This window comes from Callospermophilus lateralis, chromosome 16 (genome assembly GCF_048772815.1).
Source record: "Callospermophilus lateralis isolate mCalLat2 chromosome 16, mCalLat2.hap1, whole genome shotgun sequence".
Lineage (NCBI taxonomy): Eukaryota > Metazoa > Chordata > Mammalia > Rodentia > Sciuridae > Callospermophilus > Callospermophilus lateralis.
The window spans coordinates 10904785-10930721 of NC_135320.1; the positions used below are offsets into that span (position 1 = coordinate 10904785).

Below are 25937 nucleotides of genomic sequence, written 5' to 3' on the forward strand. Positions count from 1 at the left end.
AACTCTAAGTTGTTATAATCAGGCTTACATGTATCCTTCCAATACTTTGCCTAGCACAATTAATTCTAGCTATGTGGCTCAGGAATTTTATTTATTCTTTTTAAACTTATGATAAAATAGTTATCTTATTGTAATATTATGAGGATTATTTGACATAATCTGATACATTTTGGATGCTTAGTGAAAAATCATTATTTTCATAAGACCAGTACCTAAAAGGCATGTGGGCTGTTTTGTCATATTCGCTGTTATATTCCATGATATTGCCATGTGTTTGCTGTGTTCCTTTTGACTCTAGTGTCCTTCACTTCTTCTCTTATGTTTTTTTCTGTGACACTCATTAATAGTTAAACTGTGATTTAAATCAGTATTTATTTCTTTTCTAATGATTTTCCTTGTGCTAACCAGAAAAAAACGTTTATCTTCTATTATGTTATTCTAACATTAAAAATGCTGGATCTATTTATTGACATATCTTAATTAGAATAATTTTATTATCTATTAGGTTTAGGTTTGGCTATGGGTGGCAGAAAAAGCTAAAATAAAATAACCAAAACAAGATTTTATTTCTATTTCATGCAAGTCAGATACTGAGATGAAAAGTCCAGGGCTGCTTCGGATAGCTCCTTGGATCATCAAGATCTTAGGATCCTTTGTCTCAATTGCTCTATTAACTTCAGTATATATATAGCTTTGACCTCATTGGTATGAGATGGCTCCATAAGACCCAGGATCTTATCTACCTTCCAGATGACATAAAGGAAGAAAAGAGAGGATAGATATGTAACTAATCTTTCAGAACACTTCTTGGGAGTTGGTTACTCTATTTTTGTGTCCATGCTGTTGGGTAGATTTTACTCATATGGTTCCATCTAACTACACAAAAGTTGAGAAATGTCGTGCTTTTTTTCCCCCTTTGTAGCTAGGCAGATTGTTTTTGTATATCTAGTATATAAAATTCCTACTATAAGGCCGTAAGGATATATAGGAGATACGTGTGTGTATACATGCATATATGTGTGTGTGAGTGTGTGTTTATTTTGTTTTGTTTTGTACCAGAGATTGAACCCAGTGCCATCAACCACTAATCTATATCCCCAGTCCTATTTTGTATTTTGTTTAGAGACAGTGTATCAGTGAGTTGCTTAGCGCCTTGCTGTTGCGGAGGCTGGCTTTGAACTCACGATCCTTCTAGAGCTGCTGGGATTATAGGTGTGTGTCACCATGCCTGGCCAGCATATATTTTTTATTCCAAACCTTTTAAAGTTTTGCTTTTGTGTTTTATCTTTAATCCATATGGATTAAAATAGGCAAATAGGCAGCTATCAAGTGATATTAGCACCATTCATTTATACATAAATAACACCCTACTATTTATGTATGCCATTATTAGTCATATGTTGGTCATATTAATTTGTTCTTTTCCATTGTCTGTTTTACTTATCCCTTCTTCAATACTAAACTATCATAATATTTTTATAAGAAGGTTAATATCTGTATCTGAATCATAATATCTAATCTTGGTCCGTGAGGAAATTATTTTAGTTCTCATTTTTTTCTTTTTAACGTCTCTTGAAATTTTGATGAGGATTTCATTTAATTTATAGTTTAATTTGAAGAGAATTGGCATCTGTGTAATCTCAGATACTCCTGTTCATTTACATGGCAGCTTTATTATGTCTGATAATTTCCTTGAAAGATCATTGTACCAATCAGGGCTCGAAAAGGAAGCAGAACTATACCATTTTTTTTTTTTAAATAGAGAATTTTTTGTTTAGAATTGCTAGCCAAGATGCAAAAATCCTCAATAAACTTCTGGCGAACCGGATACAAAAACATATCAAAAAAATTGTGCACCATGATCAGGTAGGATTTATCCCTGGGATGCAAGGCTGGTTCAATATATGGAAATCAATAAATGTTATTCACCACATCAATAGGCTTAAAAATAAGAACCATATGATCATCTCGATAGATGCGGAAAAAGTATTCGACAAAGTACAGCATCCCTTTATGTTCAAAACTCTAGAAAAAATAGGGATAACAGGAACATACCTCAATATTGTAAAAGCAATCTATGCCAAGCCTCAGGCTAGCATCATTCTGAATGGAGAAAAACTGAAGGCATTCCCTCTAAAATCTGGAACAAGACAGGGATGCCCTCTCTCACCACTTCTGTTCAACATAGTTCTCGAATCACTGGCCAGAGCAATTAGACAGACGAAAGAAATTAAAGGCATAAAAATAGGAAAAGAAGAACTCAAATTATCACTATTTGCAGATGACATGATTCTATACCTAGCAGACCCAAAAGGGTCTACAAAGAAACTATTAGAGCTAATAAATGAATTCAGCAAAGTGGCAGGCTATAAAATCAACACGCATAAATCAAAGGCATTCCTGTATATCAGCGACAAATCCTCTGAAATGGTAATGAGGACAACCACCCCATTCACAATATCCTCAAAAAAAAATAAAATACTTGGGAATCAACCTAACAAAAGAGGTGAAAGACTTATACAATGAAAACTACAGAACCCTAAAGAGAGAAATAGAAGAAGATCTTAGAAGATGGAAAAATATACCCTGTTCATGGATAGGTAGAAGTAACATCATCAAAATGGCGATATTACCAAAAGTTCTCTATAGGTTTAATGCAATGCCAATCAAAATCCCAACGGCATTTCTTGTAGAAATAGAGAAAGCAATCATGAAATTCATATGGAAAAATAAAAGACCCAGAATAGCAAAAACAATGCTAAGCAGGAAGTGTGAATCAGGCGGTATAGCTATACCAGACTTCAAACTATACTACAGAGCAATAGTAACAAAAACAGCATGGTACTGGTACCAAAACAGGCGGGTGGACCAATGGTACAGAATAGAGGACACAGAAACCAATTCACAAAACTACAACTATCTTATATTCGATAAAGGGGCTAAAAGCATGCAATGGAAGAAGGATAGCATCTTCAACAAATGGTGTTGGGAAAACTGGAAATCCATTTGCAACAAAATGAAACTGAATCCCTTTCTCTCGCCATGCACAAAAGTTAACTCAAAGTGGATCAAGGAACTTGATATCAAATCAGAGACATGGCGTCTGATAGAAGAAAAAGTTGGCTATGATCTACATACTGTGGGGTCGGGCTCCAAATTCCTCAATAGGACACCCATAGCACAACAGTTAATAACTAGAATCAACAAATGGGACTTACTCAAACTAAAAAGTTTTTTCTCAGCAAAAGAAACAATAAGAGAGGTAAATAGGGAGCCTAAGTCCTGGGAACAAATCTTTACTCCTCACACTTCAGACAGAGCCCTAATATCCAGAATATACAAAGAACTAAAAAAATTAGACAATGAGATAACGAATAACCCAATCAACAAATGGGCCAAGGACCTGAACAGAAATTTCTCAGAGGAGGACATACAATCAATCAACAAGTATATGAAAAAATGCTCACCATCTCTAGCAGTCAGAGAAATGCAAATCAAAACCACCCTAAGAAACCATCTCACTCCAGTAAGATTGGCAGCCATTAGGAAGTCTAACAGCAACAAGTGCTGGCGAGGATGTGGGGAAAAGGGTACTCTTGTACATTGCTGGTGGGACTGCAAATTGGTGCGGCCAATTTGGAAAGCAGTATGGAGATTTCTTGGAAAGCTCGGAATGGAACCACCATTTGATCCAGCTATTCCCCTACTTGGTCTATTCCCTAAAGACCTAAAAAGAGCACACTATAGGGACACTGCTACATCCATGTTCATAGCAGCACAATTCACAATAGCAAGACTGTGGAACCAACCTAGATGCCCTTCAATAGACGAATGGATAAAAAAAATGTGGCATTTATACACAATGGAGTATTACTCTGCATTAAGAAATGACAAAATCATAGAATTTGGAGGGAAATGGATGGCATTAGAGCAGATTATGCTAAGTGAAGCTAGCCAATCCCTTAAAAACAAATGCCAAATGTCTTCTTTGATATAAGGAGAGTAGCTAAGAACAGAGTAGGGACTAAGAGCATGAGAAGAAGATGAGAGGGATGAGAGGTGGGAGGGAAAGGGAGAGAGAAGGGAAATTGCATGTAAATGGAAGGAGACCCTCAGGGGTATACAAAATTACATACAAGAGGAAGTGAGGGGAAAGGAGGAAAAATATAAGGGGGAGAAATGAATTACAGTAGAGGGGGTAGAGAGAGAAGAGGGGAGGGGAGGGGGGAGGGGGGATAGTAGAGGATAGGAAAGGCAGCAGAATACAACAGACACCAGAATGGCAATATGTAAATCAATGGTTGTGCAACTGATGTGATTCTGCAATCTGTATATGGGGTAAAAATGGAGCGCATATCCCACTTGAATCAAAGTGTGAAATATGATATATCAAGAACTATGTAATGTTTTGAACAACCTACAATAAAAATTAATTAAAAAAAAAAAGTATATACCTCTGTTCTAGAAAAGAAGAGTGTTCTAACACAGGCCAATAGTCGAAGATAAAGTTTGGGAGCTGGAACAACACAACATTTAAATAACTAAATGAAGTATGGCTGAAAAGATGGATCTGATGCAACAGGAAGCCATCCTTAGTGAAGACGTTGAGTAGAGGCCAGTTGGAGCAAAGATATCAATTGCGCAGAGGAACACAGGTCAGCTGCATTTCAGTCTTTCCTTCCTATAGTATTCAAAGACTACTGAACAGTATGTGATAGTTGGGAAATATATAACATTATTATATGAAACAAATACCTCAAATATTATGAGATATTTGGGGAAATCATAAGTATGAAATATTTTTAAAAAGAGAAGAAACAGAATTTATCCTACAGGAAAGGAGATAATTTTGGCAATTCTTCAAAAATTTTGTAGTAAAAAATCATTCAGAGACTCTGCTCCAATACCTGGCTGGAAATGGAAGTGTAAAGAATTTTGTAAATAAAAATAAAATCTCTAAATTCATTATGAATAGTATCAACTATTGGATGAGGAAAATATTTTAATGGGAGAAGAAGCCCAGGACAAGGAAATGAGAGGAAGAAAAAAAAATCACGACTTACTTTTAAAAATGCAACAAACGATTTGATCTGACCAAAAGAAGTTTCAAGATCCAAGCCAAGATAGAAGTCAAATGGACATTGAAAGCGAGCAATTGGACTTCCCACAGAGTTCCTGTTAAACTTCTGAGGCATCTGGCTGCCTGCATTAAGAAGATGGCTTTGAGAGGCCAGCCCTTTCTGCTCAGTTTATCTAGGGAGTCTGACCTTCCAATGAGGTATTGTCAGAAACTCATAATGATCATACCCCTTAGAATGAGGCAGAAGAAGTAATTCTCTAATAAATCGCAACTCAGTTTTGTCTTTAAGGAGAGGTGAATTTCTTTTTTAGAGAACGTCACATAGAGTAACGTAAGATCACAGATGGCCCTTATTCTACCTTCCACTGGTTCGGTTAGAAGGAACTGGTCAGTCTTAGCTGGTAACTGACTTGTGGAAGAGGAAGGACCCACAGAGAATTTTTGACCTGATTTTGCTTTGAAATTTTCTGCCTATTCCTATAGAAACTCCCTATTTCTGTATACTGGCTTTTTACTGCGTAGTTGTCATTAAAATACACCACTTCTTGTCCCACGGTAAACTAAATGGATCTGGAAAAGTGTTGTTGGAAATCTACAAAATTAGACAATTTCAGTAATGGTGTCTGGTATTTTAAATTGAGAAAAACGGAAAGAGATTCTATTATTATGGCTCTGAAGAATACGTAATTCCTCAAGAAACCTCATAAAAATGAATTCAGAGTGTGTCATCCCTAAGATGGAACAAAAGGAAGGGGGAGAGGGAAATAGAGGAAAGTGTTTGATAGATCATTTTCAATCTCAGAAAATGTAATAAAGAGCATCAAAATTGGAGCTAAAGGGAAAATGCAAGAGCTTTATGAAAACAATTATTTAGTTGTCCTTTTTTTTTCCTTTAACTTTTTAAAAGATATTTGTACCATTAGGGCTAGTTCTTAATAATTCATGGAAAACAATGAGATTGGTGGTAAATATTTTTTGTCAACATAAAACACAGAAATGTGTGCTTAGAGTTGAAGCCATAAAAATCGTATGCATTTATTTGGTTCTTGTTTTAAAAAATATAATTTACTTCTTTCTTGCTTTTTTTTTTTTCCTCTCTTGTATAATGTCAGTCAGCACTGTGAGAGATAAAAGAAGTCTGAATGCAATGAATGTTGTCCACATGGTGGGTTCTTTTTTTATAGCAGCCAAACTCCTTCGAATACTTCATTTTGATTGTATTTCATTCTATGAGGAGGAAGTTGATAACCTAGGGGATATCCGGAGGGCAAGATATTGTACTAGGCTCTACAAAAGATCTCATGTGACAAACAGGTGAAAGAACTGAGGTTTCTGAATCTAAAAACAGAATTATGTAAACTGTCTTTAGCTATTTAAAGACTCCCCCCCCCTTTTCCTCATTTTGTAGGATGTGAAGTAAATTTGGGCAGAAAAATAGATTGGAATTAATTAATGTGAAATTAAGAGGGCAAAACTGGGAGCAAGAGACTCTTATGAAGCAGATTTAGACTCAAAAAAGATTTAAGAATTGGAAAAATGTCACAGTGGAGATGCCCGTGCGACACTGTGTCCCCATCAATTTAGATCAAAGGCAGACCATCATTTGTCAGAAATCGCTGGAGGAAGATTTCTCATTCTAGAAAGGACTTTGGGTAAAAATTATTCCATGGGTTCTTTAAAACCCACAGGCAATAGGGAGGTCCTTCAAGTCAGTCTTTCTTGCCTTAGGAGAAGTATAGTGGCCATAGAGGAAGCACAGTGGACAACTAGAGTGACCAAAGAAAATGGGATTCTTATTAAAAATAAAAACAGGGCTGGGGATGTGGCTCAAGTGGTAACAAGCTCGCCTGGCATACGTGGGGCACTGGGTTCGATCCTCAGCACCACATAAAAATAAAATAAAAGATGTGTCCACTGAAAAATAAACATTAAAAAATTCTCTTTCTCTCCTTTTTAAAAAAATAAAAAACAAACAAAAAAACACTAAAAGTAACAGAAGTCTCATGTGTAAAGGTAAAGATATGATTTAGATATGATTTAAAGCTAAAAAAATGTTGAGAGTTTATTTACATGAATATCAGGAGATTAAACCAACAAAGTTCATGTCCAATGTTTTCCTTACATCAGCTGACTGCCCAGACTCACTGCCTGCTCTAAATGCACCAGCCAGCTGCCTTGAACTCTCCAAAATTTCATACCCTAATGTTCCATATATTGGCATGATTTTTTTTTTCACTTGCAAATGTCCAATTCCTACTTACTCTTTGAGACCTAGTTCAAATACTCATATCCTCGTAAGATATTCCTGATTTCCTGGATGGAAATAATCTTCCCTCTGAATTCCAAAAGCATTTTATATGTTTTTAATGTCACTGAAATTCTTTACAAACACATCCTAGTTCACTTCCTCAATTCCTACAAGCAAGAGCCAGCCAGCTGTGATGATTTCCCATAAGGTCTGCAGTGTGGTAGGGGCTTTATGAATGCCTGCTAAGTGTATGACTCAATAAATTGATGTTCACTTTGCCTATCTAACAGTTTCTGGAGATGCCATTAGGTCCCAAGGATGGTCCAGCCTGCTATTCTGTTTGCATACAGCTAACACAGGGATTCTAGCTAGGAGTGTCCTAGATCTGTGAGCCAGTTACAGAACTGCCCCAACTGGCCTCCATCCCTCATGCAGACTGCTTTTTATTCCTCTCCTTTCTCTCATCTTTGTTTGAAGACATATCTCAGCACCGCCCACAGAGGCTGTTGAGATGTATATTTGCAAATGGGACTCAGAAGCATCCTAAGAGAACACCCTCAGTGAAGGAGGGAGACAGGCTTGATAAGTGTAAGCCTATTAAAAGGTTGTGAGTAAATTAGTAGGGGGAGAGGACTTCTGAATTTGGATGGTGTCTGTCAACTGGATTGGCATTCCAAATAACCAGGGACTAGATCCTATGAAAACAGAGAACTGTAAACAGAAACTGAACAGTTTCATTAATTTCACTGGAGTCTCTTGCCGCAGTCTGGCTGGGCACAATTTAGGAGCCACTTGTCAAAAGAAACTAACTTTATTTTTAGAACCACACACGCCAAACAAAACAGCTCCTCAGGAAAAAACCCTCAGAGCCCAACTGCCACCACCAGCTTCCCACAAGCCACACTCCCCAATCCAGCCTCTTCCTCCCACAATCCTCCTGCTCTTGAGGCCGATTGGCTGGGTTGCATGGGCGGAGCCAAAAAAGTCCCCCAGACTGCCAGCTGATGGTCTCTAACAGCACCACCGTCTCTACTCTCATCAGCAAAGATGTTGTTCCACAGCCATCTCATCTTCTTAGGTCCTGCAGTTGATGGTAACTGGGACTGGAGCACCACCAGTGCCCACGGGAACAGACATTTGTGTGATATATCTGTGAATTCTGAGGAATGTCACAGGGTCACTGTACGCCACTTTGAGGACATGTTGTTAGATGCATTAAGAACCACTGACATTAGGTTGATACTCTAAAGGGGACCCAACCTATGCTCCTGGGCTGGTGATGTATGGGCTTACTTGGGTTTCATATATTACCTGTGTATTACTCAACATACTGAGCAACACCAAAAGAATTACACACACACACACACACACAGACTATACTTTTGACTTCTCACCTTCAAGACATTCCTTAATAATCATTTAAACCATTTGTGTAAAAAAAAGATCAAAAAACACATAGTCTGGTTCTTCCTAGAGCCTGTACACCTTAAAATGTATCTACCCTCTATAACACCACTTTGTTGGCTGAGTAAACGTAGAATAATGTCTTTCTTTTACAAGTGCAGCAGAGTATAAATAATTCAACACTAAAGTCTGATGCACTTCTAACAGAGGTTTTATTCTGTATCCTATATCTCACTAAATGTACAAGCAGGTGGAATAATTTATAGCTGTATTATCTTATAAGTGCTGTCCTAGGTAACTCCAAAGAGCCATTGCTGACAAGTTGGATGGAATTGATATTCCACTGAAAGACTTTTGGGGTAACAGAGGGCCTGAGACAAGTATAAAAATCCGGGGCTGGGGAATGGTATCTCTGGTTATTGCTGGTAGTACTATTGAGTAAAAGTCATGTTCTCATTCTAGCTTTTGATACTGGTTCTCTCTGGGCCTTCCAAAAAGAGCCAGTTGGTACTAATAACATAGAAAAGTCATAAACATTTCTGAGAATTGAATATTGGTTCTGAAATGGGTTTTTTTGCACCTGGAATAATAGTTAAGATCTACTGTTTGGTCTGCATTCAATGTTTGGGACCCAGAAAGGACCATTACAACCAGTTATAGGTAAGATATAATAGAAAGAGTCTGCCATTAAGGTAGAGTAATGCCTCTCCTAGTACTTCTCCCCAGTAGTGGAGTAACCGTAGACCTCATAGAAACCGACTAAAAGGCATCTTGCTGACATTTAGCTCCTGAATTACTAACTGTGTCGGGCCCAGGAGCTTGAATTTCTAACAAGCTCTCAGGTGATGCTCTTGCTGGATCAAGGACAGCAAATTGAGTAGCAAGGATCTAATAAGATAACAGCTTGCCAAACCAAGAAACTTGGGAATTTTTCAGTGACAAAACAAACTACACTAAAATTTTAAGCTGAGATGTTCCTCAGCTTAATTAATCATGTTTACAAGATTAACTCATGTTTGAGGAAGATGAAGATGAAGGTTTGTGCCAAGTAAAGGATTGTGATGGATACAATGTACATACCAGGAACTTAAAATGTCCTGCAACGAGATTACTATCTTTTAACTGGCAAAAGACATTTAACATTTATATTTTATTGTAATCCAGACATATGAACTATCCATGGATTCAAATAACTGCGGGTAAACTTTTTTTTATAGGTCTTTGTTCTGACCTTTGTGTCCTTGCCTCCCTTTTTCATTATTTCCAGGGGTTCTCCACAATGTCACCTCTATTCAGGAACTATTCCTTGGTGTTTTTGATTTTGGTTTCCTGTTGCTATCTACTTAAGCAAAGCCATTTGAGGGTAAGGAAGGTCTTTGCCTTGTGTTCTGTGGCTCACTGCCTTCTCACTGGGCTGGCTTCTAGTGGACAGAGCTTCAGGATGCTGGTGCAAATATTAGGACATGCTATTACAGGGATTCTTTATGGCCTACCCAGGGGGCTTTTCTTCTATGCAGAAGAACATCCAGCCATGTAACACCACTTCCTGTGCCCCGCCCCATGCCCTCTAATCCAATACACTCCCCCACAGAGAAGATATGTGGCTTAACTGACTCATGCATTAGGAAGGGAAAAATACCACGTAAGGTCTAGCTTCTTTCTTTTCCATTTCCCTAGAATGGTGGTTCTTGAAGTGTGGACTTTGAATCGGCACATTAGCATCACCTGGAACTTGTTAGAAATGCCAATTACTGAACCTGCCCAAACCTACAGATTCAGAAACTTGGGGGTGCAGTGGCAAGTGAGATCTAGCATCCGTGATTCAAATGCCCATTCCAGGTGGAGTCTGGGGCAATAGTCCTCAAACAGAGGGCATAAGAATCATCCTACAGCTTCTGATTCTGGAGACAGGATGGCTATTCTTCAGGGTAGGAGCATCCTCTGGTACCCCAGGAGGTAAGGTGTTGCTGTCCTTGAGATTATCATAAAAGCAATGTCTACTTATTCTTCCTATAGCAAGCAGATATGTTCATCCAAAAAAATCAAATATTCTTTAATTTTATGATGATGATGATAATCATGATTTTATTACAGTAGTAGGGATTAAACCCAGGACACTTTACCACAGAGCTATGTTCCTAGAATTCTTAACTACTACTACCTCTTCTTCTTCTTCTTCTCCTCCTCCTCCTTCTTTTTCTTCTTTAATTTTAGACTAGTTTTTGCTAAGTTCCTTAGGACTTCAATAAGTTGCTGAGGCTGGCCTCAAACTTTGGATTCTCCTGCCTCAGCCTCCTAAGTCACTGGGATTATAAGTGTGTGCCATCTTGCCCAGCAAAAAGAAAATAAAGAAAGAAAGAAAAGAATAAAAAAGAATTTTTAACCAAAATAGTACAGCATGTCAGTATCAATATGTACTCCCAAGAATAACAAACACAATTTGTGGGAAAAATTATGTGACTATTGAGAAGTAAGAACACTCTGATCTAGCTGAGAATTTGTAACCAGGTAGGAATGGGATGCTTAGTTTGAAAAATAACTAAGAACTTTTCTTTAGTGGAAAGAATTTAAGTGGGTTTAACATTAAGTTTAAGCTCATGGTCTTAAAGAAACTGATTTCTGAATTTATTCTACTCTTCAATCAGCTGTGATTATTTGTTAGGGTCTGTAAACAAGTCAGGATGGCACCTGGCATTTTGTCAGAGGGAGTAGTTTGTGAAGTAATGCCAGCGAGCCATTAAGTGTGGAGATTCCTGATTGGTTGACTGCTGTATCTAGTTTATGTTAATTAAGATAAGCGGTGTGGAATGTATATATACCCCTCCTGTCCTACAATAAACGGCTCCCACTCCTGCTGTATCAATCTACACAAGTTGTTCGTCACCCCCTAGTTATTTTGCTGCAGCCGGACTGCGGCAAGTATTTACTACAGAAATAATCTAAACAGGTTCTACTGGAGAGATGGTGAGAAAGAAGACCTGATAAAAGTGTATCTCTTGGGCACAAGCACTACACAGGCCTCGCTTGGGCAGCCTTTGCAATAGCTCATAGACTCAGAGTCTGCTTGCTTTGGTAAAAAATGAGCCTCAAGAAGAGATTTAATTTATTTATACTTTTTTCATTAATAAATTCCATACTTTAAAAAAATATGTACTAACAGTCAAGTTCTGAGGCTATAAACAAAATACTTTGAAGATATTTAGCTACATATATGAAAGTATTTGTTGATATTTTCATTAGCTATCATGTGTGTTTGTGTATGTGTATGTGTGTGTGTGTGTGTGTGTGTGTGTGTGTGTGTGAGAGAGAGAGAGAGAGAGAGAGAGAGAGAAATTGACAAAATTATTTTACTTGGGGGTCAGAAAATTATATTCTACCGTGATGCAAAATCTCTTTCTGATCTTCTCTTGTCCTCCTACTCCTGTTTTCCTTTGTCCCCTAAAAACAAGACACAGACACTAGAATTTCATCCCTGCAAGGACGGTGGTCATGGAAAACTGAACCATTTTCCCAAAGCAAGCCCAAGAACTTGAAAGTATTACTTTAACTTTCCTCCACCTTTCTGTGTTGGAGCTTTTTCATTAAGAAACTCTCTAACCTCCTTTGTCTATAGATGGTCCTAAGATCCTCATTCCAAAGCAATCCTGAATTATACTAGAGAGGAAAGAATGCCACAGAGAGACCAAGAAGAGTCTGAACAATCAGGACCTGCTGGGTGCTTCTCTCAACCTATTTCCAGTAGGTCACACACTCTTTGCCCAGTCATATTCCATGCAATGGTCCATGCTTCACCTAACCTGAGCATAGGAATAGATAGTTCACTCCAGGTTTTTTGGTCTTCAGTCTGAAGGTTCTTATGGTATGTAAAACTATGATCAAAATAAATATATTAGGCTTTTCTCTTGTTAATCTGCCCCCTTCCTTTTTTAGGAGTATCAACCATAACATTTCATAATGACCAGGAAAAGTGTTGGGAGTCGCCCCGGCTCTAAAGACTAACTTCCCCATCCCCGAGAAGAGCCATCCAATGGTGAGCCCTACTGGCTCACATGATCCTTACCCACCTGTTAGGGTCCGTACACAAGTCAAGATGGCGCGTGGCATTTTGCCAGAGGGAGTGGTTTGAGAAGTAACGCCAGTGAGCCATTAAGATGATAGAGATTCCTTAATGACTGACTGCTGTGTCTAGATTATGTCAATTAAGTTAAGCTGTGTGTAATCATTAAAATGATGAGGATTACTTATTGGTTGACTGCTGTATCTAGTTTATGTTAATTAAGATAAACTGTGTGTAATTAGTTAAGTATATATACCTCTGCTGTCCTACAATAAAGCGGCTCCCGCTATATCAACCTTCACAAGTTGCTTGTCACTCACCCCCTGGTTATTTTGTTGCAGCCAGACTGCGGCATCCACCAATCAGACTATCCCTGCTGGCTCCCATGATCCTTACCCACCAATCAGACTAGCTCTGCTGACTCACATGATCCTTACCCACCAATAAGAAAGCACCCCATGCCAACTGTCAAACTGTTCAACCATTAAACTGTCAAACCACCTCCCGGCTCTATAAATATGCAGAACTTGTTCCTCAATAAATGGGCATTTTCTCCAATGGCAAGCCTTGTTTGGTCTTTCAAAAAGGACCTTCCTTTCTTCCCCTACAACAAAATATCCAGGATCCTCACATAGAGTACTCTTTGTTCTGTTTTTGAACTGCCTTTCTTCACCTCCCCAAATAGCTTCTTGTTCCGTGCAACTAATTATTTTATTCTAAAGTAAAAGTTCCTTTTGAACAGTAGATTATAGGTGACATTATTCCTTGAAGCTTTTGTAGTGATTTAAGTGGTGTCCCCTCCAAAAGATATATCGGGACAGAACCAGTGGATATGAACGTGTTTGGAAAAATGGGTCTTTTCAGATATAATAAAGTTAAAGATGCTGAGATGAGATCATCCTGGCTTATCCAGGTGGGCTCTAACTCCAATGACAAATGTCCTTATAAGACGAGGAGAGAACAGGGGGAGGATGGCCATATGGGTGAAGATGAAGGCAGAAATTGGAGTAAGGCTGACACAAACCAAGGAACACTTAGAGCTCCCAGAATCTGGAAGAGGCAAGGAAGTCTCCCCCGATGGAGACTTCAGAGAGTGTACAGCCCTGCAATACCTTGACTTTGGGCTTGTGCCTTACAGTGTTGTGAGAAAATAAATTTTTATTGTTTTAAGTCAGTATGTTTGTAATGCTTTGTTACAGCAGCCCTAGAAAACTAGCATGGCCACTATCAATTCATTTCGGAAATTACTTTCCTTGGTAACTCTAAACCACATGGGTCATCTTCCTTTATTCTAATCTCCTGATCAATGAAGACTGTTTTTAGTTGAAACTGATTCTGTTAAAATGCTTGCCAGCAAAGCATCTTTGAAGAAGAGATTGAAGTAATGGGGGAAACTTTGTTAGTTTTAATGAGCATGCAATTGCCACCCACCCAGGACAAAAATAATTAAATAAATTGAAGAGCCAGGTGCAGTGGCGCACGCCTGTCATCTCAGCAGCTTGGGAGGCTGAGGCAGGAGGATAGAGTTCAAAGCCAGCCTCAACCAAGGCAAGGTGTGAAGCAACTAAGTGAGACCCTGTCTCTAAATAAAATACAAAACAGCGCCAGGGATGTGACACAGTGGTTGAGTGCCCCTGAGTTCAATCCCCCATACAAAATAAATAAATAAATGAAATAAAAGAAAAGAAAAAAAGAAAGACCTATTCAGTTCCTTGTAATTACATTTGTAATTGATTTTATTCTTCTATTAACCTTTGAGGTGACTCTGTATTTTTTAACTTATTCATGCTAATTTCTTACAGGACCTCTGTGAACATTATAAAATGAGAATGTACTCTACCTAGAGTTAGATTTGCCTCCTGTTTTTATCTTTGGGTGCCATTAACTTCCAGGGGTATTTTGCTGCTCCTGGCAATTGCTTGCTTTCTGCAGTTGTAATTACAGACAGTATATTTGTTTCTAACAACTTGAATCTTGGTGCGTTTCCTTTTGGGGAGGGGGTTGCTAAAAAAATATTGCTCTGTAGAAAACCTCCCTACTAGATCATGTTTGTGAGCAATTCTTTTTATAATTGTCTTTTATTTATTTCATTATAAAGTGAAAGAAAGCAAAAAAGCAATTGATTTTTCCCCTAAATGTCATTTTCACAGTGTAGTATGCTATATAATTAAAAATTTATCACAATGAGTGGATTCAGGTTGAAATTTTAATTGCACCTTTAGCTAGCCAGCTTTGGAAGTAAGCATATATCAAGGATTTAAAATGCAAAAGCAAATTTACAATTTAGCATGACTCTTGCCACATGTTGCTTGGACATGCCAATGACAGAACTTCAGAGATTCAGAGCTCCATCTTCTAAGAAGGAATGCTATGATTGAATGGCCCTTGCTTTTTAGAACTATGGGAAAGTTGTACATAGAGCACACACATAGAGTTTCTGTTGCTCTCATAATTTCATTTTAGGAGCAAAAATAATAAGTATATGTTGCATGTAGATATTTCTGCATTGAATGAAATGTGGCTTATTAATCTGAGGTGCATTCTAGATGGTTCACTCAGGTAAAATTTTTCTCAAAATACAACTGGAAATAGGACACTCCATTGAGAGTTTTTAAGCAGGTCACGTAACTGGAATTTCCTCAGGACTTTAAACGACTATTTACTTTTGAGGTGTTTCCAACAATAATCTCAGCTAATTTTTCTTGCACTGGTAGGAAATTTAGAAGTTTCTTGAGTCTGATTTTTAAAAATGGGTAAAAAAATTCTTGCTCTTTTATTTCTGCTTCAAATTTCTTAATCAGAGCCACTTGGCTAGCCAGGAATCTGAGTGGCTTCTCTCACCAGGATTGCCAAGGCTGTCTTGTAACACCCAAGATGATAATGAATCACAATTCCTTTCTGTCACTTCTAGTTGATGAGTGTTTTCTTAGTCAGTAACTCTCTTCTAAGTGCCCTCTGATTTATTTGGTAAAATTGTTCTACATGATAGAAGTGATATTAATTATTTCTTTTTTTAATACATATTTTTAGTTGTAGATAAACACAATACCTTTATTTATTTTATGTGGTGCTGAGGATCAAACCCAGTGCCTCACGTGTTCGAGGCAAGATTTTTACCACTGAGCCACAACCCCAGCCCGATATTAATTATTTCTGTGACTAAGGCAGAGCCATTTCTTGCCAGATAGAAAAGTGGTAGGAGTGCCTAAAATTACTGTTCATAAGTAAGGGGGGCAGAAATCAACTCCAGGGATCTAAGTAGAATTTGTGTTTCTCTGAATATGTAATCACTAACACTGCTAACACTGAATCTATCTGTAGTATAGAAAGACCATAGATAACAAGTAAGTTTTAGTCTACCTTGTATTTAAATGAAGATTATCTGTTAGATCTTAGAAGGAATTTAGTACAATTCAACGCATTGTAATAAACATTAAAAGTTGAATATGTTTTCAGGAGCACTCTCTTTGTCTAGTAGGACAAAGAGAAATTTAAAAAACTGAATGCCAAGTAGAATATAGCAGGTGCTTTCACCTGAAAGGAAGAAACTGGTTTAGAAGAGGACTGGGTGTTGGACAAGATTATTACAAATAGATGGCTCAGGAAAGATAAAAAGCAACTCAAAGAGAAGACATAGAAGACCTAAAACTATCAAAGTACTAATATAAAACAGGGGGGAAGCACTATGGCTCTGGTCTAGTCAATGGTCCAAGATTATTTTGATATGGTCCCCCAAAGTGAAGTCAACAGAAGCTTAAATAGATAAATAGAAATCACATCAAAGTAAAAAGGTTCTCTATGATGAAACAACAGAGGAAATAGACAATCCATAGAATGAAAGAAAATATTTGCAAGCCACATACTTGTTAAGGGATTAATATTCAAAACATACAAGGAACTCAACTCAATATCATGAAAACAAATAATCCTATTTAAAATCAGGCAAAGGGCCTGAATAGATATTTGTTAAAGAGAGATATACAAAAGGCCAGCAATTCCATGAAAACATGCTCAACATCACCAACTACTAGGGAGATGTAGATATATCACCTCATTCCAGGTAGAATGGTATTATCAAAAAGATGAAAGAGATGCTTTGCCTAGGACATGAAGAAAAGAGAATACTTGCAGTCTCAGTGTGGATGTAAATTAGTATGGTCCTTATGGAAAACAGCATGGAAAGTCTTCAGAAAAACTTGATACACATCTGAGTATATATCCAAGGGAATTAATCAGTATGTCAAAGAGATATCTGCATTCCCATGATCACTGGAGCATTATTCAAAATAATAAAGATATGGAATCAGCCAAAGTATCCATCAATGGATGAATGAATAAAGGAAATGTAGCACATATAGGCAATGCAGTACTATTGAACCTTAAAAAACAGGGAAGCTGTCATTTGTGACAGCAAAGCTGAATTGGAGAACATTATGCTAAGTGAAATAAGTCAGACAAAGTTAAACTTACAGATGTAGATAGTAGAAAGGTGATTACCAGAGAGTGGGAGAAGGAGAGAAAGGGTCAAAAGTTATAGTTAGGTGGGAATAAAAAGGCTTTGAGATATATGGCACAGATGGGTAAATATAGTTAAGGTATATTTCAAAACAATTACAGTCTCATCCCTCAAAATGGTATGGTAATAGATATATTAATTAGTTTGATCTAGTCACTCCACATTGGATACATATACTAATATATCACATTGTGCTCCCTAAAAGTATATAAAGTCATGACTTTTCAATTAAAATGATACTAATGAAAGAAAGAAAGTCTTGGTGAAGGAGGTGATATTTGAGTTTTAGCATAAGAGGGTGGTTAGGATTTTGGCAGGTAATACCAAATGAGAAAGATTCTCTGGAATTCCACAGAACAGGCTGAAAAATCCCAGTGAAACCAGGAGAAAAGAACATTTCCAGACTTGGAGGAATGCTTTCAATCTTTTGTAGCTGAGGAAGCGTAAAATTTGTACAGATCAGCTCCAAGGTCCCAGGGATGTCCTCAATTCCCACAGTCCACGACTAGTAAAGTGACTTCATGAACTATATGTCTGACCAAATAATTCTGTTGGCTCTTTCCTCTTTGGACTATTGCAGTTACAGTAATTCTCTACCCTGAGGGATTTTGGTTCACTTTGAAAAAGACCTATCACAGATATGATGTTGAGGGGAGCTGAAAGGATCAATTACTTAACTAACTAGAAAACTTCCAAATTTAGGAAATCATTTTTAGAAGATAGTTGGAGCCATTATCATAATTTCTATAACCCGAAATGATATTTATAGTGAGGAAGAAGCAGTTCTTTAAAATGCCTGCCTTATTAATTCTGATAAAGTTAAGGTTATTTTTTTAAAACTATTTTTACAAGTTGGCCAATACTTTGCCAGGGATCTCATTTTACCTTTTTTTTTTTTTTTTTTTTTTTTTGTACTTATGGGAATATCGTGAAGAATTGTATAACTATTATTTAAAATATATCTAAATAGAACAATGCCCATCTGTTGAACTTTATAGTGAGTTGTTCTTTAATTCTCTTCTTAGATCCATCTTTGAGGATCCACTAACTTGTTAGGCAATACATTCTCATAAAAGAAGCACCAAGGAAGGAAACCAGACCAGTGATGTTGCTCCTATCATGCTGTGATTTGGGGCAAGGAACAGGTTTCTTGTGTATCACTTTATTATCAATATTTTTCCCTTTATACATGAAAGGGTAGATATTATGTAACACCTGTCATGTTTTCTCACAGAGGTGGAGTGGGAATAAAAGAAGATAAATAAAACATTTTGATTAGTGTAACAGCTCTTCAATAAATTCCTTTTGATCCGCTAAGGATCCAGAAAGTTATAGAGGGGAGTCTGCGAATAAATGCATGGCTTTATCCTGAGCCTTCGCCATTGTGTCTGATGTGGTGTAGATTTTTGATAATTTAAAGAATGAGAAATTTGAGCAAGAGTTTTATAAATCACTGTTGTCTAGAAATCAGGCTACCTTCAATTCCAAACCATAAAATATAATCATAGACCTTTTTTTTATGAGGAACATTTTTAAAGTCATTAAATAAAGGTCAGAATACCAATATAATACTTTAGATTTTAGAAAAGGTTTGTGAGTTAGCCAATGGTTATAAATCTCCTTGGAGATGCATGTCTGAACAGCTTTGCTGCCATAATTGCTATTTATACACTGTGTGTCTTTAGTAAGTCACATAAATACTTTTTATTATGGGATTCTTTTTGACTTATGATTGACTATTTCTTTATTCCTTTCTATGGTCTCTGTCTTTTTTTTTCTCCTTCTGGTTTCTTATATCTGAACTACCTGTACTCTTTTCTGAAGTACAAGAGTACTTGTACTTTATAACTGTACTTTATAACAGTACTTTATAACTGTCATTTATGAGTCATCATGGTGCATGCATCAGACGTGATGAGACTGTCTATTACTTGCTTTGGGTAGAGAAAATGAACCTAACGAGAAGTTGTCTTAGGAACTACCATAGAGATGCCTGAGCCAAAATTTCAGGGTGTTTTTAACCCTACCCAAAACTGTGCCTATACTTTCACTTTAGCAGAATTTGCAAAACTTTTAAAAATCATTGAATACCCAGCGATTTGCATAATGCCCAACAGGTAATAGAAGTGGGTATGAGATAGGATAGAAGAAATGGAAAAGATAAATAGGAAGGAGATAAAAGGAAGGAAAATGAGACTACATTCTGAAAGCCGTGTGCTAAAGTCCTTCAAACCTTCACTTTCAAAGCCAGTAATTTTCAAGGCCTATTACTTCACAAGCATCTTGTCCCCAGGTCTGTCATTTCCAAATTTTTGAGAAATCTCTAAGTATTCACTCATAATGTTAAAGTTATTAGAAATTTACTGACTTATGAAGATTGCTCAGTGCAATATACTAACGCATGTGATTTGGGGATAGATTGAGCAAAGAGAGATACAATTTGAAAAATAAAAACACATAATAGAGAGTAAATTCCAAATGTTATGTATTGGTCAGATTGTTACAGGAATGGGGCAATTCTGGGAAATTGAGACAGAATGAAGCCCCCGCCCCCTCCTTCAAACCCTGATTCTTGTAAACAAGTGAAAAGGTTTCAGACATGTTACTTGGAGTAACAGGCATGAGAAGGGATGGGGAAAGAGAAAAGGGACACTCAAGGGAGAGAGTGAGTCCTGTTGGAGAGGGATATTGTGCCTCTCCTGCACTTCAGTTTTATTGGGGGATCCCAGACAACGTTCCAGAAAGCTTCGCCCAGGTCCACCTTTGACTGTGGACTGACAGCAGGATAACATCAATCAGACTTTCAAGTTTTCACTGCCATGACAACTCAAGGTCACTTTGACCCATGACGACTGATTCTAATTGGATTCTTAACTGTTAATTCTCCCCTAATTCTGAGATGTGTGTGAAAAGAGTCACAAAATCTCTCCCTTCAGGTAATTTGGGTTCCTTTCATTGACATTTCAGGCCTGCATTTCTCCTGCAGATAACAGGTAGTTTGCTGAGGAATGTGACATATCCTGTCCACTTAAGCCTGGTGGGGTTGCAGGTTTGTTGCCTCTTGAAAAAGAAAGCATGTGGTAGTCAACACCATGGGCCCATTTTGTAGAATTATTCCCTTAACATCCTGTGTTCCCACCATGCACATCTGTCTGTCCCCTATCAAGATAATGGAGACAATGTTAAGGATCCTGAGAACAGCCAAACCTCCATAAGTCATCTTGTGAATACCTGGTGGCTGTATTCCCATATGCTCACTCCTCACCAAGTTTCCTTTGAAAGACAAGAAGAGCCTGAAACCCCAAAGGTGTGTCTTATTCTCAAGATAGTTCACCTTCTCCCTTTTCTGTGGGCTTCTTTCTTTCCTGAATGAATCTTTTTTATATCCCTGACACATCTGAAACCTGATTTCTGTGACATTTGTCAAAACCCCATTGTCCTGAGTTGAGGTCCCTTCCTCTAGGGTCTCCTCATATCCCCTCTGCTCATGGCTAAAGCAAAGGAAGGCAGGATTGTGGGTAACTTAAACAAATTAAGACAACATGCCCAATCTCCCAGGTATAATACAGGTCAAGAGTGCTGGTAGCCAACTGCTCTTTAGAAGATGAAGGTGCTTTTGATACAGGTACAGGGACTGGATTAGTCAGGGTTCTCTTGAGGAACAGAATCAACAGAAAGTATGATTATATAAAGGGGATTTATTAGGCTGGCTTACACAACCAGAAGTTGGATAGTCCGCAGTGGCTGTCTGCAGGCTGGAGAGCTGCAAGAACAAGTGGCTCTGTAGTCCAAGAGGCTGAAGCCTCAGAACAAGAGGGATGGATCAACAGTGCTACCCTAGTTCGAGACTAAAGGCTTCTGGAGAATCACTGTCAGAGTCTGCATGTGGGATACATGGACTCATCCCAAGGTTTGGTTTTTCAGTGACTCTGGAAGTGAGCACAAGTGTGTCACTGAAAAACCAAACCCTGGTTACACCTGAAAGTTATCACACCATCTCTAGCATTAATGATTTTCATTGTAGATTTGTCACATAGTTTTTTGGAGGTCTTCAATCTTGTGCATTAACTGAGGCTCTGGGCTCTGACTATCTTTTGGTCATGTTCTCAGTTGAATGAAGTGGTAATGCTGTGGAAATGACCTCCTGAAAGAAAGTGTAATGAGGTCGAATAGGGTTTTGCCACTACCTTAAGGCAAAATTTGTGATGCATGCTTGGTTTTGTCATCTGGAAGTTGATGGAAACATCTAGAGATTCTTGTATTTCTCCCTTTCTATGTTCGATGCTGAATAGAATGTGCAGGTGGGGAACTTGTGTCTTTTTCTCCTTCCATTCCTCACTGGATTATTCTATGAGGCCTTCACAGGATATATTCCTTGAATTAACACTTAATTTTAGTTACATTAGCATCACATCATATGAATTTTGATGGTCTCATGTTGCTGAATGGCTGATTGTGTGTTCTTGTGGAAACTTGATGTCCTTAGGGAACAGTAGTCATTTAGAGAGTAGAGAAGAGATTCCTACCTTCTCCCCTCCATGTCTAAAATCTCTCATGTTCTGGGTGAAGAAGAAACACTTTATTTACTGTTAAATCGTAGATTTTCCCTTTAATTATAAAATGGACCACATTAAGGTCTTATATTTATAGTTGGTTTTATTAGCCAGGAATCATCAAAATAATGAGTGACAACTAAATGTCAGATGCAAGACTAAGATCTCTATATGCTTTATTCAATCTACAGAATATTGTCATGATGTATGTACCTTTATCCTTGCTGTCTTGCAGATAAGGACACTTTATGAGTTTGCTAGGGCTGCTGTAATGAAATACTCTAGACCAGGTGGCTTAAATCACAGAAATATATTGTCTCCTAGTTTTGAAGGTTGGAAGTCCAAGGTCAGGATGACAGCAGGGTTGATTCCTTCTGAGGGCTGTGAGTTGAAAAACTGTTCCAAATATCTCTCCTGTGTCTCCACATTATCTTCCCTAAGTGCCTATGTACAAATTTCCTATTCTTTTTAGGATACCTGCACTCTGGATTAGGGGCCAGCTTGATGATCTCAATTTACTTCATCTACCTCTTTGATGACCCTATCCTCATATTTGACAACATTCAGAAGTACTGGGAATTGGGATATCAGCATAGGAACTTTTGAGGGGACACGATTCATCCCCAAAGGCACAGATGTCCAAAGAGGCTCATTAACTACCTTAAAAATCATACAGCTAGGGTAAGACCAAAAATTATGTTGACTTCAATGATCAATCATGATTCAATTTACCTCTCCCCTGTAGTCTTGTTTAACTGGTAAAAAAAAATCTACATGGGGAAACAGGAGAGAAAACAAGAAGTGGACTTTATATTTTCATGGAGTCTACTAACAATGGCTTTTCTTTGGGAAGGTGAACTGAAGGAGGTTTAGTACAAAGGACCCTGAAAAGAACCATAACTAGTATTCAAATTTACCAGTTCTCTGTCCATTAGAAGATACTTGATGCCAAGGTAGTATACAGACCCTTGTCCAAACTTGAATAAGCTTTTGATTCACTCTTATTAAAACACTTATTGTATAACTACTCTGTTATGTCAAGACAGTTCCACACAACCTGGGTACAAGTCAATATGACAGGAGTCCACGGCCCACATAACACTTGTATTTCATTAGGAAAGACAGGCAATGTGCAAATTATGCATCATACTATGTCAGCCAGGCTGGTCATTATGAAGAAAAAATATGAAATGGGATAAGGGGTAGATAATGGTGAGTAATGCGAAAATCTGGGGTAAGTCCTTCAGACAAAAGAATTGTACATAAACAGCACCCCCTAGGTGGAACTGAGCTTGCCTGCTCAGGAAACAGCAAAACATTGGGGTGACTGGGACAGAGACCGGGGTAATAGAGAAAGAGACCAGGATGGCTTCTGGGCCTGATAAACCAGGTGAGCTGCTAAGGTTTTATTCTAGGTGTAAAGTAAAACCTCTATAGAGTGTTAAGTCTACATATGTTTGTGTATAGCAAAGGGAAGTCAAATACGCTGATTTATATTTTGAAAAGATTGTTCTGGGAATTCTGTGGCGATTGTGTGTTGTGGTTCGAGTGGGAAAGAGTAGAAGCAAGAGGGTCAACAGGAGGGTCACTCATTTACATAATCAGTCAGAATGTTACCTTGTAGTAGTCCCTCCTTATTCATGCTTTTGCTTTCTGAAGTTTCTGCTTCCTATCGCCAGTCATCATTCAAAAATATTAAATAGAAAATTCCAAAAAATCAAAAAAAAAAACTGATGAGTTTTAAATTGCATGCTATTCTGAATACTAGGAGGAAATCTTGCGCCATCTCATCTCATCCCACTTGGGGATGTGAATCATCCCTTTGTTTCCAGAGTATCCATCCTGTATATGTTATGGGCTCATTAGTCACTTAGTGGTCATTTCAATGATCAGATGTGCTGTTGTGCTGCAGTGCTTTTGTTTGAGGAACCCTTAATTTACTTAATGTTCCCAAAGTGCATGAGTACTAATGATGGCAATTTTATTAGAATATATTTTTGCAATAGTTTTATTTTATTATTAGTTAAGGTTAATCTCTTATAATGCCTAATTTATAAATTAACCTTTATCCTCAGCATGTATAAGGGAAAAAAAAACAGTCTGTATGTATATGGTTTCATGCTCTCCAAGTTTATAAGCATTTACTGGGAATCTTGGAAGGTATCCCCTTCAGGTGAACATAGATATGAATACACTATACATGTAATATATACACGGAGGGCAGAATTACATGTCTGGAATCTCAAAGCCTGAGTTTTGGTTTTGGTCTGCCCATGGACTCCATTTCCTGTGATGTAAAATTTGGCTTTTGTATTTCTTGAGAGAGAATCAAACATGCATCATCAAATACTGAAAAAGTTTGAAGATTTTTCTGCCTTTGGACTTGTGACCTCTAGGTGTTTGATAAAATATGAGCTTCTGTGTAGAGAGAGAGAGGGGACATAGCAACAGGCAGAATAGTGCTTGCCTTCAGACAATGGAGCCAGTGTGGCCATTGCAGTCACTCCAAAAGGTCACATCAAGATAGAGAGAAGCACTTAATGCTAGGATTATTGATGTTCCCGTTAATATTGCTTTCTGCACAAAGGCAGCCTTCCTGTCTGGCTGAAAGCCTGCGTACAAGGCCTCTGACAACTGGATCTAGTACCAACTCTGCTACAACTAATCCCCTGGTATCCTGTCTGGCTACCAGGGTGGAAACTTCCTGCAGTTTCAGGCAGCCCCCGTGATTCCTCTGCAACCCAATTCTTCTGAAAATTAAGGGCCAAGTCCCACAGAGCCAGGGCCAGGAAATACCGGCTACCTAAGCTTCTGAGAATCAAGGAGTCAAAGAACCTGACAATGTCAGCTTGTAGTGGTTCACTTGGATCTGAGCCTCCCCAGAAAAATTCCTGTAAATGGCATGAATACATATTTTGTTTCTCACTGCAATAACATTCTAGGACATTACCTCTGTTCAGCGCTCTCCTAAGCAGGAAGTAATTATGGGCCGTGGAACTAATCACTGTATATATACCTCTGTAAGTCTGGCTCTCATTGGTTGGAATTTTTTTTTAACACCCCTAAAAGTAGAGTGTACAATTTTTGGCATTGACATTGACCTGAACCTGTAAAGGACTGTTGCAAAATATGACTCCGGACAAATGAGAATGGAGGGATACAGAAGTCCAAATTTCTATGTAATTCTATAATCTGTTCTCTGGACATGAAGTTAGAAACCATTTTTGGTGTGTTTGGCTACTTGATGGATTAAATCTGAGCAAAACGTGATGAAAAACATTAGTCAGAAATAAATTTTCACAATAGTAAGAGACTATTTAATGTGTTTAAGAGCTCAGATTATGAAAAAGGAAGGGAAAAAACCTGCAGATGTCTTATTATATTCATGGACAGCATTTCTTTTTTCAAGATAAGAATAAAACCATTTTTAAAAATTGCACTGAGGGAGGAATTCACACAGTGGGGGAACTTTCAATTGTATCATATACCAGCAAAATTGATTCTTCTTCTTCCTGTTTATTTTTCTTTTTTTTAAAATTGCTTTTATTTTTTTAAATACGTGACAGTGAAATGCATCACAATTCTTATTACACATATAGAACACAATTTTTCATATCTCTGTATATAAAGTATGTTCACACTAATTCATGTCTTCATACATGTACTTTGGATTATGATGTCCATCACATTCCACCATCATTCCTAACCCCCTGTCCTCTCCCTTCCCCTCCCATCCCTCTGCCCTATCTAGAGAATAAAATCATGGCATTTGAAGGTAAATAGATGCAGTTGGAGAAGTTAATGCTAAGTGAAGTTAGCCAATCCCCCCAAAAGCAAATGGCAAATATTTTCTCTAATATAAGGTGATTGACTCATAGTCAGGTAGGGAGAGGGAGCATAGAAGAAATAGACGAGCCCTGTTTATTTTTCATAATAACTTCTATAAGTCTGTTAGTTACACAACATTATTTGTTTCAAAATGCGTAACTTGATTTTTTTTCAAAATAAATTAAGACCGATTTAGTATTCATCATACTCAGAGAAATTCATACACATGAAAAACCCAGAAGATTGTGACT

The 25937-nt window shown here is 37.8% G+C and overlaps 1 protein-coding gene across 1 annotated transcript in view; it reads left to right on the forward strand.

Annotated features, from left to right (window-relative positions):
- The window catches only part of LOC143382352 (mannosyl-oligosaccharide 1,2-alpha-mannosidase IA-like), a 173343-nt gene that overhangs the window by 37658 nt on the left and 109748 nt on the right, over positions 1–25937 (forward strand). The window lies entirely within an intron of this gene.